Below are 15,361 nucleotides of genomic sequence, written 5' to 3' on the forward strand. Positions count from 1 at the left end.
ATATCCAAAGCAATTTTTAGTTCAATGGAATCTCAATCAAAATAAAAATAAAATATTTTCAACTCTAGAATAAGCAATTCTAAAATTCATTCAGAAACACAAAAGACTCAAAGAGCTAAAGCAATCTTAAACAACAAAAACAAAGACAGAAACATCACAATACCAGACATCAAGAGATACTACAGGGCACTTATAATCAAAACAGTCTGGTACTGGCACAAAAATTAACATTTAGAACAATGGAACAAAATTAAAACCTCAGAAATTGATACAGGCAGATACAATAAACTAATCTTTGGCCAAGGAGCTGAAATCAATCCATGGAGAAAGGATAGTCTCTTGAACAAATGGTGCTGGGAAAATTGGATCTACACAGGCAGAAATGTGAAACAACATCTCTACCTTACACCTCAAACAGAAATTAACTCAAAATGAATCAAGGATCTAAATCCACAACTTCATACCATCAAATTAGTAGAGGAAAACTATTGGTAAACTCTGAAAAATACTTGTAGAAGCAAGTATTTCCTGGAAGACCAAAACACAGACAATCAAAGCAAAAATAGGCAAATGGGATTACATCAAGCTAAGAAGCTTCTGTACTATGAAAGAAACACTCAACAAAGCGAAGTGGCAACTGACGGAATGGGAGAAAATATTTAAACTATTCAATTGATAAAGGATTAGTATCCAAAATCTATAAAGAGCTCAACAAACTCAACAAAAATAAAACAAACAATCCAGTTAAGAAATGGGCAAAGGACTTGAACAGGCATTTTTCAAAAGAGAAAATTCAAATGGCCAAAAGACACAGGAAAAAATTTTCAGGATCATAAGTCATCAGGAAAATGCAAATAAAAACCACAATGAGATTTCACTTCATCCCAGTTAGCATGACTATCATCCATAAATAAAAAAATAATAAATGCTAGTGAGGATACAGGAAAAAAGATACCCTAAACCACTGTTGGTGGGAATGTAAACTAGTATAACCATCATGGAAGACAGTATGGAAATTCCTCAGAGATCTGAAAATAGATCTACCATATGACCATTCCTGGAAATTTACCCTAACAAAATGAAATCATCATTTGAGTTAGTTATTTGTACTCTCATTCTTCCTGGAACTCAATTCACAATATGTAAGGTATGGAATCAACCCAGATTTCCACCAACTGATGACCAGATAAAGAAAATGTGATAAATACACACACACATATAAACATAAACAAACTATGGAATACTATTCGGCCATCAAAAAGAATGAAATCTTGTCTTTTGCAGCAAAATGGATGCACCTGGAAACCATTAGCCTTTGTAACTAATTCAGTCCCAAAAAGACAAATGGCATGTATTTTCTTTAATATGTGTTAGATAATATGGAATAAAAAAGTGTATAGGGGACTGGTGCTGTGGCTCACTAGGCTAATCCTCCACCTTGCAGTGCTGGCACACCAGGTTCTAGTCCTGGTCGGGGCGCCAGATTCTGTCCCGGTTGCCCCTCTTCCAGGCCAGCTCTCTCCTGTGGCCAGGGAGTGCAGTGGAGGATGGCCCAAGTACTTGGGCCCTGCACCCCATGGGAGACCAGGATAAGTACCTGGCTCCTGCCATCGGATCAGCGCGGTGCGCCGGCCGCAGTGCACCAGCCGTGGCGGCCATTGGAGGGTGAACCAACGGCAAAGGAAGACCTTTCTCTCTGTCTCTCTCTCTCACTGTCCACTCTGCCTGTCAAAAAAAAGTGTATAGGGATGAAATGGACATCTTGTTTTTTGACTGTTGCATTAGCTCTTGTTTATGCTCCTGTGAAACTGTGGTCTTTCTACTTTTTAATTGTTGAGTATTATGGTTAGTGTTACATTAAGCTTGTGATTACAGAGTGGAGTATAATTATGGTTTTGCAAAAATTTTTTAAAAAAAGGAAGAAAGGAGGGGGATTGAGTAAGAGAGGGGGAGGGAAAAACAGGGTTATCTTCTTAGAAATATACCCATGATATGCATGACATCTGACTTCTTTTTTTTTTTTTTTTTTTTTTTTTTTGACAGGCAGAGTTAGACAGTGAGAGAGAGAGAGAGAGAGAGGTCTTCCTTCGTTGGTTCACCCTCCAAATGGCTGTTATGGCCAGTGCGCTGCGTAGATCCAAAGTCAGGAGCCAGGTTCTTCCTCCTGGTTTCCCATGCGGGTGCAGGGCCCAAGCACATGGGCCATGCTCCACTGCCTTCCCGGGCCACAACAGAGAGCTGGACTGGAAGAGGAGCAGCCAGGACAGAATCCGGTGCCCCAACCAGGACTAGCACCCGGGGTGCCAGCACCACAGGTGGAGGATTAGCCAAGTGAGCCTCAGCGCCGACCAAAATCTGATTTCTTTATACTAATATAATTTTTTCTAAAATACAATAAAAATCAAGAAACAGAGTGAAAAAAAGGAAATATCTATAGGTAATAGTTTACCTATAAATATTGTGTTTTATCAAACTTAATTTTAAATTTTTGCTAGATTAAGAATGATATACTACTATAGTTTTTATGATCTATGACAATTTTAAAATCTATTGTATATGAGTGAAATAGACATCTTTTCACTTAAAAAATGAAATTTTACCACATGCATCAAAATGGATGCAATTATAGGACATCAAGTTGACTGAAGTATACCAGAAACAAAAAGAAAAACTTGAATGTTTTCCCTTATATTTGGGAGCTAAACTTAAAAAAGCAAATATTTTAAAAAACAAAAAACAGAAAAGTTATAAATGCCAGCATGTATCAGTATTGTGGAAAATACAGTTTTATTAAACTTTGTTGTATACTTTTGGCAAACCAAGGGTTAATAATGTTACACTACTATATTATTAATAATATGTGATTACTTTAAAATTTACTGTATATTCATGAAATGGTCATTTTTTCCTTTCAAGTATGGTTTATAAACATTGTCACATTATCTATATTCCCACTAAACTAGAATCTTTTTTTCACTGGTTAAACTTCTTATTGGTGAAGCATTAAGCCTTTTAACTGTAATATAAAGTTTATAGATATTATTTTGGGCTGGCACTGTTGCCATAGTGGGTAAAGCTGCTGCCTACAGTGCTGGCACCCCATATGGACTCTGGTTCAAATCCCAGATGCTCCATTTCTGATCTAGCTCTCTGCCATGGCCTGGGAAAGCAGTAAAAGAATGCCCAAGTCCTTGAGACCCTGCATCCACATGGGAGACCTGGATGAAGCTCCTGGCTCCTAGCTTCGGATTGATGCAGCTCTGGCCATTGCAGCTAATTTGAGAGTGAACCAGGGGATGGAAAACATCTCTCTCTCTCTCTCTCTCTCTGCCTCTTCTTCTCTCTCTATGTAACTCTGACTTTCAAATAAATAAACCTTTTTTAAAAAGAGGTTATCTCAAATAAAGAAAATAAAGAAAGGTAGAGGGAGGGAGAGGGAAAAGGAGAGAAATTTTTAAAATTGTATTTATAAATTATATTGAATTGGTTAATAATTTAAAAATTTAAAAATAAAACAAGAAAAAATAAAAATAATACAAATTTGTACTTTATTCTGTATCCTAGGAAACACAACTGTAATACCAACTTAACTAAATAAAAACAGATAGTCCACTTAATCTAGAGTCATAGTATAACAAGAAAAAGCACCACAGTGAAGAAACCAAATATCTCCAATATGCCAAATAACAAATGCAAAAACCGAGGTAATAAAAACAATGAAGTCACCATGACGCCCTCAAATGAAAAAGACACCCCAATTCAAGATTATGAAGATGATGACATAGAAGAAATGCAAGAAGCAGATCTCAAAAAATTGATAAGAACATTAAGAAGTTCTCAAAAACAAATTCTTGAACTACATAAAGCCTTAATGGACAAGATAGAAAATCTCTCTCGTGAAAATGAAATATTAAGGAGGAATCAAAATGAAATGAAACAATTAGTACAACAGGAAACTGTGATAGTGACTGAAGTGAAGAATTCAATAGATCAAATGAAAAACACAATAGAGAGCCTTACAAACAGAATGGGTGAAGCAGAAGAGAGAATATTGGACTTAGAAGAGAGAGAACAGGAAAGGATACAGTCAGATCAAAGAAAAGAAGAGGAAATTAGAAATCTAAAACATATTGTCAGGAATCTTCAGGATACTATTAAAAAAACCAACATTCGGGTTCTAGGAGTTCCTGAAGGCATGGAGAGGGAGAAAGGATTAGAAGGCCTTTTTAGTGAGATATTAGCAGAAAATTTCCCAGGTTTGGAGAAGGACAGAGAAATCCTAGTACAGGAAGCTCACAGAACCCCTAATAAACACGACCAAAAGAGATCCTCACCACGACACGTTGTAATTAAACTCTCCACAGTGAAACATAAAGAAAAGATCCTAAAATGTGCAAGAGAGAAACGTCAGATTACTTTCAGAGGATCGCCAATCAGACTCACTGCTGACTTCTCATCAGAAACTCTACAAGCTAGAAGGGAATGGCGAGATATAGCCCAGGTACTAAGAGAGAAAAACTGCCAGCCCAGAATATTATATCCTGCAAAGCTATCATTTGTGAATGAAGGTGAAATAAAGACGTTTCATAACAAACAGAAATTGAAAGAATTTGTCGCCACTCGTCCAGCCCTGCAACAGATGCTTAAAGATGTGTTACACACAGAAACACAGAAACACGGTCATCAGTATGAAAGAAGATAAAGGAAGGAAACCTCACAGCAAAAGATCACAGGGAACTCAAAGCATATATTAGAACTTATCTTTGGCAAATGGCAGGGCAAAGTTACCACTTTTCATTAGTCACATTGAACGTTAATGGCCTGAACTGTCCAGTTAAAAGACACCGATTGGGATTTGCTTTTTAACCTGATGCAATTTTAAATGATGCTTAATTTTGTTTTTAAATTTCAAATCCTAGCTCTTACCCATACATGGAACAACAATTAAATTGTACATGTAATTCGCCACTTTGCTACACTAACATTGTTCCAGGGGTACTTATGATGTACTTTTGAATTTTCTATACATGCAATAATGACATTTGCTAGCAGTTTTATGTCTTCCTTCCCAATATGTATGCATTTTGTATCCTTTCTTTGTGTTACTGCACTGTCTAGTAATTCCACCATAATATTGAAAAGTAGTGGTGAGAAAAAGACACTTCCCCCTTTCCCCAACTTAAGGGAAAACTGTCCAATTTCACTATTAAAGTTGGTTTTGGTAGATATTCTTTATCTAGATGAGGAATTTCTCTTCTGTTTCTTGTTTGCTCAGTTTTTTTATGCCAAATATCTTTTACAAAAGTTGATGTAACCATTTAACATATTTGCAGTTTGTGTAGTATGTCCAATTTATTGATTTTTTAAAATGCTGACAGCCTTGCTTACGTGGGATAAATACCACTTGCTTGTACTACATAAAATTGTTGGATTTTACCTATTATTTTAAAAAAAGAGAGATTTCTAAAGGCAACCCAGAGGAATCCTTAATCCAGTTCTTCATTAGAAGAGATGTGCAATTCGGGACATGCTCAAGCTGACTTACCTCAAACGGTAGAGTTAGAAACATACCAGGGGATTCCAATTCAATCCCATCAAGGTGGCATGTACCAATGCCATCTCACTAGTCCCAGTGATCAATTTCTGTGCACAATTGATCATAATGATAGGACTAAGAACCAAAGGTATCACATAAACAAGAATAGTGTCTGCAAATACTAGCTGATAGAATCAAAAAGGGAGAGAATGATCCAACATGGGAAGTGAGATAAACAGCAGACCCATAGAATGGCAGATGTCCTAAACAGCACTCTGGCCTCAGAATCAGCCCTTAAGGCATGCGGATCCAGCTGAAAAGCCCATGAGAGTATTTCAGGCATGGAAAGCCAAGACACTCTGGGGAAAAAAAAAATGAAAGATCTCCACGAGTGAGATCCCATTGGAAAGAACGGGTCATCAAAGAAGGAGGTACCTTTCTCTGAAGGGAGGAGAGAACTTCCACTTTGACCATGGCCTTGTCTAAATATTATCAGAGTCAGTGAACTCAGGGGGCTTCCATAGCCTTGGAAACTCATGACAAGAGCCTAGGGTGATTACTGATGCCATAAACAAGAGTGTCAATTTGTTAAGTCAACAACAGGAGTCACTGTGTACTTACTCCTCATGTAGGATCTTTGTCCTTAGTGGGCTGTACATTGAGATTTAATGCTATAACTAGTACTCAAATAGTATTTTTCACTTTATGTTTCTGTGTGGGAGCAAACTGTTGAAATCTTTACTTAATGTATGCTAAACTGATCTTCTGTATATAAAGAGAATCGAAAATGAATCTTGATGTGAACGGAAGGGGAAAGGGAGTGGGAAAGGGGAGGGTTGCGGGTGGGAGGGACGTTATGGGGGGCAAGCCATTGTAATCCATAAGCTGTACTTTGGAAATTTATATTCATTAAATAAAAGTTAAAAAAAAATATATAAACTATTATGTGGGACTATATCACAAAATTTAAAACATATATCTATACATACCTACAATAATACTTCACCAAGTTCATTGGAAATGTTCATTATAAAAAATTATACATAGAATTCAAAATGTTTTGCACGAAAATAAAATTGTCTTTTAATCCCATTTTCTATGAAGTTTTTGAAATGCCTGTGTGTGTGTGTGTGTGTGTGTGTATGTAGATCTCTATCAATGTTCTGTCCTTCTCAAAATTCATATGTTGAGATCTAAATCCCAATACTTTAAAATGTGACTGAGGAGATAAAACCTTAAAAAGATAATTAAGTTAAAATAAGGTCATGAGGGTAGTTCCTAATCACATCTGAATGGTTTATGAGCTTATAAGAAGAAGAAATCGGACAGAGAGAGATCCGAGTGCACATGCACACATACAGAAACAAGCATAGGAAGACACAGTGGGGAGGAGATAGACTCAACGAGAAACCTGTTTCCTTGATCTTGATTTCTAACCTCCAGAAGTGTGCGAAAGCACATTTCTGATGTCTAAGACATCCAATCTTGAATATTTATTAGGACAAGCCTAGCAAACTGAAACAATATATACATAAATACATGGACTCAGGGCTGGCACTGTGGCGCAGCAGATGAAAGCCCTGGTATGAAGTGCCAGCATCCCAAATGGGCACCGGTTCTAGTCCAGGCTGCTGTGGCCTGGGAAAGCAGTAGAAAATGGCCCAAGTCCTTGGGTCTCTGTACCCTGCAGGACCTGGAAGAAGCTCCTGGCTCTGGATCGGCACAGCTCCAACTGTTGCGGCCATTTGGAAAGTGAAACAGCGGATGGAAGACCTCTCCGTCTCCACCTCTCTCTGTCACTCTGTCTTTCAGATCAATAAAATAAATCATTAATAAATAAGTAAATAAATAAATACATGGATCTTTCTCTCTATCCCCCTAACACACACCCACACACCCACACACATGTCAAAAAATCTTGAAAAAACACAAAATACACAAAGAATACCCATAAGTGTTCAAGGAAAAAAAAGAAAAAAATGAACAAATGACTTAAATAGGAAATTCATAGAATACATCAAATGCTAATAAATGTCTGAAATGTTCATAATATCCTTCTTTTAGGCTACATCTGTTCTACTAACCAAACCCTCTCTGCTTACCATTTCCCTACACCTTAATGTCCAACCCAACTCTTCCCATTATTGTGCCCACACAAAATGTCCAGGCAATTCTGTGCACAGGCAGGCACTAAATAATCATCAGTGACAATCTAACAGTGTTCTGATGTGGATAGAAAGCCATTTTTGAGATAATTCAATTCAAAAACCTGCCATAGGGGTTCTGAAAAATCACAAAAGAGGAAGAACATCTAGTTCTAATGAGTAAAAGGAAAATTTCATCACAAGTAAAGAAAGAAGTGAAAATGAAAAGGCTTACTTTTTGCAAAATTGCATAATACATATAGCCAAAAGCTAGAGGGTTTTGGCTCCCTTGTGTGTAATACAATTATTTTCAGTTTGCTGGTGGCATTGTCAGTTGGTAAATACAATTTGGGAATGCATTTCCAGCCAAAACTTAAGAAGTAAGTAAAAACTGTAGAAAACACCACATGAAAGACAAGGTCTAAAATTATGCTTCTTACGATAACAAAAAATTAGAAGCAACCCTAATGTCCAATGATAAAGGAATCATCAGATAAATTTCAAGACATTCCCTCAGGGAGAAATATGGGAACACCAAAAATGGTGAATTTAAAGACCTAATACCAAAATAAAAATTCATATAAATATACAAATTAGGATGTAAAATTTCATATACCTAATAGTTACAGCTATGCTAAACATGGAAATAAAGACTAGAGTGAATGCAGAAATCATGGTGGTAAATTTTTTATCCTTATCATCTATTTCAAACTATCTAACTTTCTTATTAATATATTTCTTTTTTTAACTTTTATTTAATGAATATAAATTTCCAAAAGCACAACTTATGGATTACAATGGCTTTCACCCACCCATAACTTTCCTCCCACCTGCAACCCTCCCCTCTCCCACTCCCTCTTCCCTCCATTCACAAAAAGATTCATTTTCAATTTTCTTTATACACAGAAGATCAATCTAGTATATACTAAGTAAAGATTTCAACAGTTTGCACCCACACAGAAACACAAAGTATAAAGTACTGTTTGAGTACTAGTTTGTGTACTCCATGAATCCTCTCGCCCACCCTCAGATTTTCACAGTCTCAGTTCGTTAGCTCCACACTTTCACTAGGTCCTAACCTCCAGTTATTTCTCCCTACCAGAGTCAGGTTTTTCTGCTTGGCTGATGGTGGGCGCTGCTTTACGTATGTCCACCTGCTCTTTGTCTTGCTCAGCTTTGTAAGGTGAGTGGAGAGGGAGGCTCGTGTCCATGCCATTTCCCCTTATTTATTCATTTTTTTCTCTCCCCCAGTCAGCCTGGTGAACTTTCCCCAGGGGGCTTCATGCCTCATTCCCTCTAGGCTCTTTCTAACATTTCCCTGCCAATGTCTCGGGCTACTGAGGTTTTCGTCTCACCTCCCCTTCCAGCGCTGGTGCGCAGACTCCATAGCTGCGCTTCCGAGCCGCGGGCATCCTTGCTCTCCCTGTAGGTCCTGCGTGTCACATCCACTAGATCTGGAAGAGTTTCCTCTGCAATTTTTTTCCTGAGCCTTTCCCTGGGACTACAGTAACTCCATTTTTATTAAACTATCTTTTCCCGGACTATCAGTGCATGCCCTCACTATTCTGCCATCTCTTATTAATATATTTCTTAAGACTCTAAAATTTTATTCAAGAAAATCAGACATTCAAATGATATGGCTAAGTTAAATACAGGCAATGGCTGCAATTTTGAAAAGGTAACTTCCAACATAGGAATCTCAAAAAAGAGAAAGACCTAGATATTAACAGCTGATACTTGGTAGAATCTTACTACGTGCCAGTCATGCTCAGTGCTTTACAAGAACTGTTCCATTTAGTACTCCAGTGAACCTGGAAGGCAGAAATGATTCTCTTTTTCTAATTTAACTGATAAAATGTTTAAATTACACACCTAGAGAGATGAAGTCACCCATCCAATTCATACAGGTAGGAAATAGTTATCACAAGAATGGTAAGTTGTGCGAAACATCCATGCCTCCTCTTCTATAGTGCAGAATTTTTGCTCAGAACTAGCTCCTGGCCAAGGACATTTCCCAGTGCTGTCTTCTCCCTTGCCCTCCTGTCCCCTGCAACAGGTGGAGCCACCTCACAAGAAAGCATGTTCTGTGATGAATTCTTAACAGGCAAATGTTAATCTCTGGAGCAGAATCAGGTCTATAAAGGTCAGAAACTAAGGTCAGAGAGGGGCAGAAATAATTCATTTTTAATTTGAAAAAGGTTAAAAGATGGCTGTACCATTCTTCACCAATTCAACTGCCAACTTTTATAAAATGTTACCTCCCAGAATGGAAAAAATATGCCAAGAAATGGGCGATCTCATATACTTCTGGTGAAAATGCTATCTTTACATGGGACAATTTATCAATATGAATGAAGAATTCAAGAACTTTAGAGTTTTGTAAAACTTTTGTCCCAGGAATTCTTTGGAAACTATCTTAAGAAATAATGGGAGTAGATATATAGCGATAGTACTATTTATCTCAGAAAGTTTTATAATATAGACTAGTAGAAAGCACTTAACCAGTAACAGGAAAGTGGGAAAATTATACTTTGGCTACACAGTGAGTTACTATGAAGCTATTTTAAATTATACTGCAAAAGAATTTTTAGCACCATGGAATGATCATGATACATTATACAGTGTGATTCCACTCTTATTGTGTTTTTAAAAAGACATCTATAACTAGCATGAATTTGCTCTTTCTGTGCAGGTGCAAGAACTATCACATTTTTTATTTTTCTAACTCAGATGAAATGTGGCTTAGAACCCTATTCTGCATGGATGAAAGGAAGAGCCATGCCAGAGACAATCAAGTTTCCCTCTCCCCACAACACCCCCTACATACTTACACAATTCCTCTGCATCGTACTATTACCCAGAATCTATGTGGTTCCAAGAAATGAAAGAGGCACTGGTCTCCAGGTCATGGTCATTGCCTCTGCTGTTGGTAACTCCTCGAAATACACCGTGACATTGACAAGAGTAAAAGCGCCTCTTGAGCCCTGGAGGGTTGCCTTTAGGAAGCTCCTGGCACCTTCCTCAAAGCAGAGGTAAGGTTGGGGTTCTGCCTCTAAGGATGCATCACCAGAAGTTCTGACACTGCCAGTGGGTGGAAAGAGGAATACCTGTCTCATTCTCTCTTCTCAACTTCTTACTGAGAGGTTGTACAACTATCTTTCAGGGCCACTCTGCCCTCTATATGTAAGATCCAGTTTATTTCTCTCTTCCCTTAGTGGGGGAATGCAACCTTAATTCTGTGACAAGACTAACCTTCCAAAACTGTGATTTATTATTTATTCAATGATACCTGAGTTCCAAATAAACTTCAGTTTGTATCGCACACATGCAACCCACAAATGCATACATTCCTGCACTGGGCTTTTATTTATTTTTTGGGGGATTGCCTTTTCCAGAAGTATGTGTGTGTCTGTGTGTGTGTGTGTGTGTGTTGAGAGATGAGAATAGAAATAGGGGTAGATTGAGAGAACTGTGGAAATTAATAGATTTTTATTCTCTCTCTTCCCAACAAGTAGGAACAAGTTACCATACCTCCCACATACATATGCATTAAAAAGCTTAAAATATGTTACTAGCATTTTTAATTTGAGTGATGGTTTAACAGGAAAATTCTTATTTTCTCCTTTGGTGTCATAATTATTTCCTAAATTTCCTCCAAAAAGTATACTATAAATTAAGAAAATTCTTTTCTAAGATATCAACTATGTTTCTATTTTTCTAGCTCTTTTACCACAATATGCAAATATATTTTTAAAAACAAAGCAGAAGCAGAAAACAATGGGAATTACTGTATTGAGGGCAGAGTTCATGACTCTTAAAGCATTTTGGAAAATAAATGAGGAGGAAATTCACAAATAAATAATGTCACAGAAATCACTATGGCTTTCTGATATGACCAAGTTAATGATAACATTGATTTTGAATATAAACATTAATTGATTAATTTACATTTCTTCATTTAAATCTTTTTGTCTCCCTCCTCTACAGGTCTTCCAAACTTGCTGCATTAAGAAGATATGCCACCCATGTTGTGACAAAAAAGTCCTTCCATTTCAAGAAATGATGTTCAGACATTCTCTTGGACTAAAACACAATCCCATTAGAACACATATTAATAGATGGACTCAAGTTCAAAAAAAAGGTTGTCAACACTCTCCATGTTTCCTCTTTCAGAATCAGAGATTCTCTTAACCAATCACCCAATAGGAATGGTGTTGGGTAATCAACCAACTCACAACTAAGCACAGCAGCCCAGTAGGGAAGCCTGGAATGCAGAGAATTCCATGCATCCTCCTGGTCATTTTCAATTCTAGAAATATTCTAGTCAATGCTCTCTCTTCCTTTTTATACTTTGTTCCCTGTGAGCACCCATTCAGACATTAAAATTCATACCTTCCTTTTAGAAGTCTCCATCACAAAGCAATCATTACTCTGGCTCCAGCATGGATAAGTCTCAGACGTGTAGTCAGAAGTGCCCTTGAGGGAAATGGGTGGTGCTGGGAAAATGGAGAGTGTAATAAACAAAGGATTCAGCAACATTTTACCACATTGGTCTCATCTGAGTCAGGAATGCCTTGTACTCATGAATAAATCCAGAGTTTATTTGATACAGATGTTTTTAAAGATTCTTCCCTTTTTATCTCATTCTCGATTTTCTCTTAGTCAACCTGAAATCATGACCATGTTTTTTAGTAGAAAAAAGCAACCTCTAAAGCATGCCTGGCTAAAGAATGAACTCATCTGCTAGGCATTGGCTCCAAGTTCAGATCTAGCTTCCTGCCTGGGATCTGCATATTTCTGTTTTTCAGAGCAGAGCCCACTCACAGGGTGCTCAGAGAATGAGAATGCCTGCACTTGTAAGACACTGAGAAAAGAGAACAGAGTCCAACAGCTCCTCCACACTAAGCTCATCCAAAGACAACATTTTGATTTGGAACTGTGGCCAAGATAGCTCAATGTTTAGCCCTTACTCCCCCAAGTTCAAAATTTTTGGAATCTAATAGACTGTGATATCCCTGAGAGCTCTATCTTTAATTAACTCCATATTTATTGAGTACTAATATGTGCCAGGCATTATACTTATTAGTCTTTGTAATAATAAAAGTCTTGGTCACAATAAGTATCCAGTTAGTATTTTTTTTTTTTAGTGGATGAATGTTTTTCCACCTAGAATGTGAGCCTAAGTGGTCAGGAACTTAAGCCAGACACCTCCTGTACTTAATTCTTGGTTGAAATTAATGTATTAATTAGTGTATCAACAAAGCAATTAAATCTCACCAAAGACATAATTGGCAATGGTGAGTAGTTTTTACAATGGAACTTTTTTTTTAAGGATTTGTTTATTTAACAGGCAGAGACACAGAGAGAGAGGGAGAGAGGGAGAGAAAAACAGGGAGAAGGAGAGACAGGGAGAGAGTGAGTTTCCATCTACTGGTTCAGTACCTAAATATTTACAATGAATGGGGCTGGACTGGGCTGAACCATGATCCAGGAACTCCAACCAGGCTTTCCACATGAGTGGCAGGGATCCAAGTATCTGGATCATCTTCTGCTACTTACCAGGCACAATAGTTGAGAGCTGAATTAAAAGCAGAGCAGCCAGGACTGGAACTGACACCCCAATATGAGACACCAGCATCACAGGTAGCAGCTTAACCAGCTGCACAACACTGGCCCCAACAATGGGAATATTCTGGGTTTTGAAGTTTCATCCAGATTCCAAGTTTATCTTCCTTATTTTGGTGACTCATATAGAAAATAATGCTTATGTGAGTGAAGCTTGAGGATTTAATGAGTTAATGAACAAGAAATGCTTGGTATATTTAACAAATATGAAGTGACTTTTTTTGTTGTGAAAAAGTAATGGTATCATCCTATGTCCTGGTTCTGAACCTCAGTTTTTCACCTTTAAAATAACTATAATACTGCTGCTTCATCATAGTGTTGTGAATGTTAAATTGTTGCAATAAACTCCTGGTACCCTACTCAACAAATATGAGTAAGCACGGATTTCAAAAAAGTTTAAAGCATAATTCCACTTTCCATGAACTTTGAGGTATCTGCATATTATCTCTCTTCTCCTTAGAGCTTTCCCAATTTCATTAGGAGGCTAATGGGAGAGACTAAATGAAAGAAGTGTAGTAGTCTTTGTTAAGTGTTTCAGGGAATGCGTTCCTTAGTCTTTAACATTCCATCCACTCCCTGAGAAAGCTGTTTATAGAGGGGAAGGATATATGTCTCTCCCTTTGTTTTCCCCACTCTATTTGAGACACAGGCATAATGGTGAGCCATGTGGGATAATGTAGACAAGGACACTGTTCTCTGGATGCAGACCTCAAGATAATAGCTACTCAGTCCATTCCTGCCACTAAAGCAAAGTACCTTAAACTGGGTAATTTATAAACATCAGAAATTTATTACTTAAAGTTATGGAGGTTGAGAGATTCCAAGAGGGCTGAATAAGATGTGCCGATTTTGACCAGGGGAAGATAACTGAAGAAAAGCAGAAGAAGCACATTCCCAAGGGAGAATTATAGAGAAGTTTGCAGGGAAATTCTACAGAAGGAAGAAATATGCCATAGAACAGCATGGACAATACAAACACACAGCTGAGTGGGGATGCCACCCACAACTCCTTCAGTTGGAGGAGATGTCAGCTTCTGAGAGAGAGGTGACAACAGACTGCAGCACCCCATGTCCCTGGTGATCTTGCCTGAGGAACTGCAGACCATACTGATTTTGAGTCTGGCCTGGAGCCCTAATTGGGGCAGGGTATCCACAAAATCCTGTGAAAGGAAAGCACATATCTTTCTCCCCATTCCCCAACAAGGGCACCCAGCAACCAGCAGAGAGAAAGCAATATCTTGACAGCAGTAGAGGCTACAGCAGCTCTCACACTCACACAACTGAGAGATTTTATCAGAAGGATAAATCCGCATTCCCCACTGATGTTGAGTCAGGCCTGGAGGGTTGCCAGGAACCTGGGCACCCACTGAGGACCATTAGGTGCTCCCATCCCCCAACCCTGTCACAGGCCATGGGGCTCAAACTGTCAAGACAGAGTACCCACAGGCAGCTGGCTCTAAGAACACCTCTCACAGGATGAGAGTGGATCCCTTATACCCTGTGACTGGGAGCCTTGTGTGCTGTGATTGTGCTATGATTCTGTGATTGCATGATAGTGAGTAGTATGTAGCTCAGTCTCTGGGTAATCATAGTGTCTGGTGTTGGAGGCTCAGAGATACCCAATTGCATGGGGTGGGTCCTAGCATAGGGTTCTGTTCTCACACTGAGAACTGTACCAATCTTTTTGTGATTTATGTGCCTGTATGGATAGAGGTTGTAGCCACTGTGGGCTAACCTAGGGAATAGATCACCTTGGAAGAGAGGAGTTGAGGCTGTGATTATGCCAGCAGATATGACCATAACCTCCCCATTGCTGACAATAGAGGAGATCTAACATTCCCAATTTAGGTGTTGCCCCGGACTCTTGCCCCACCCTTGAGCACTGACCAGAGTTCCCTGGACCCAACCATCACACAATTCTGGATATCCACGGAAAGAATAGACACTTCACTAAGTCACGGAAGTGTAGTCCAAAGATAAAAGCCATCAGAGGAGAAAACCAACAAGTGGTTCCACAAATACCTAAAAATAAATACAGAAATATATGAAACAAGAA

This window comes from Oryctolagus cuniculus, chromosome 6 (assembly GCF_051225735.1).
Source record: "Oryctolagus cuniculus isolate XC-2025 breed Fujian yellow rabbit chromosome 6, ASM5122573v1, whole genome shotgun sequence".
Taxonomy (NCBI): Eukaryota; Metazoa; Chordata; class Mammalia; order Lagomorpha; family Leporidae; genus Oryctolagus; species Oryctolagus cuniculus.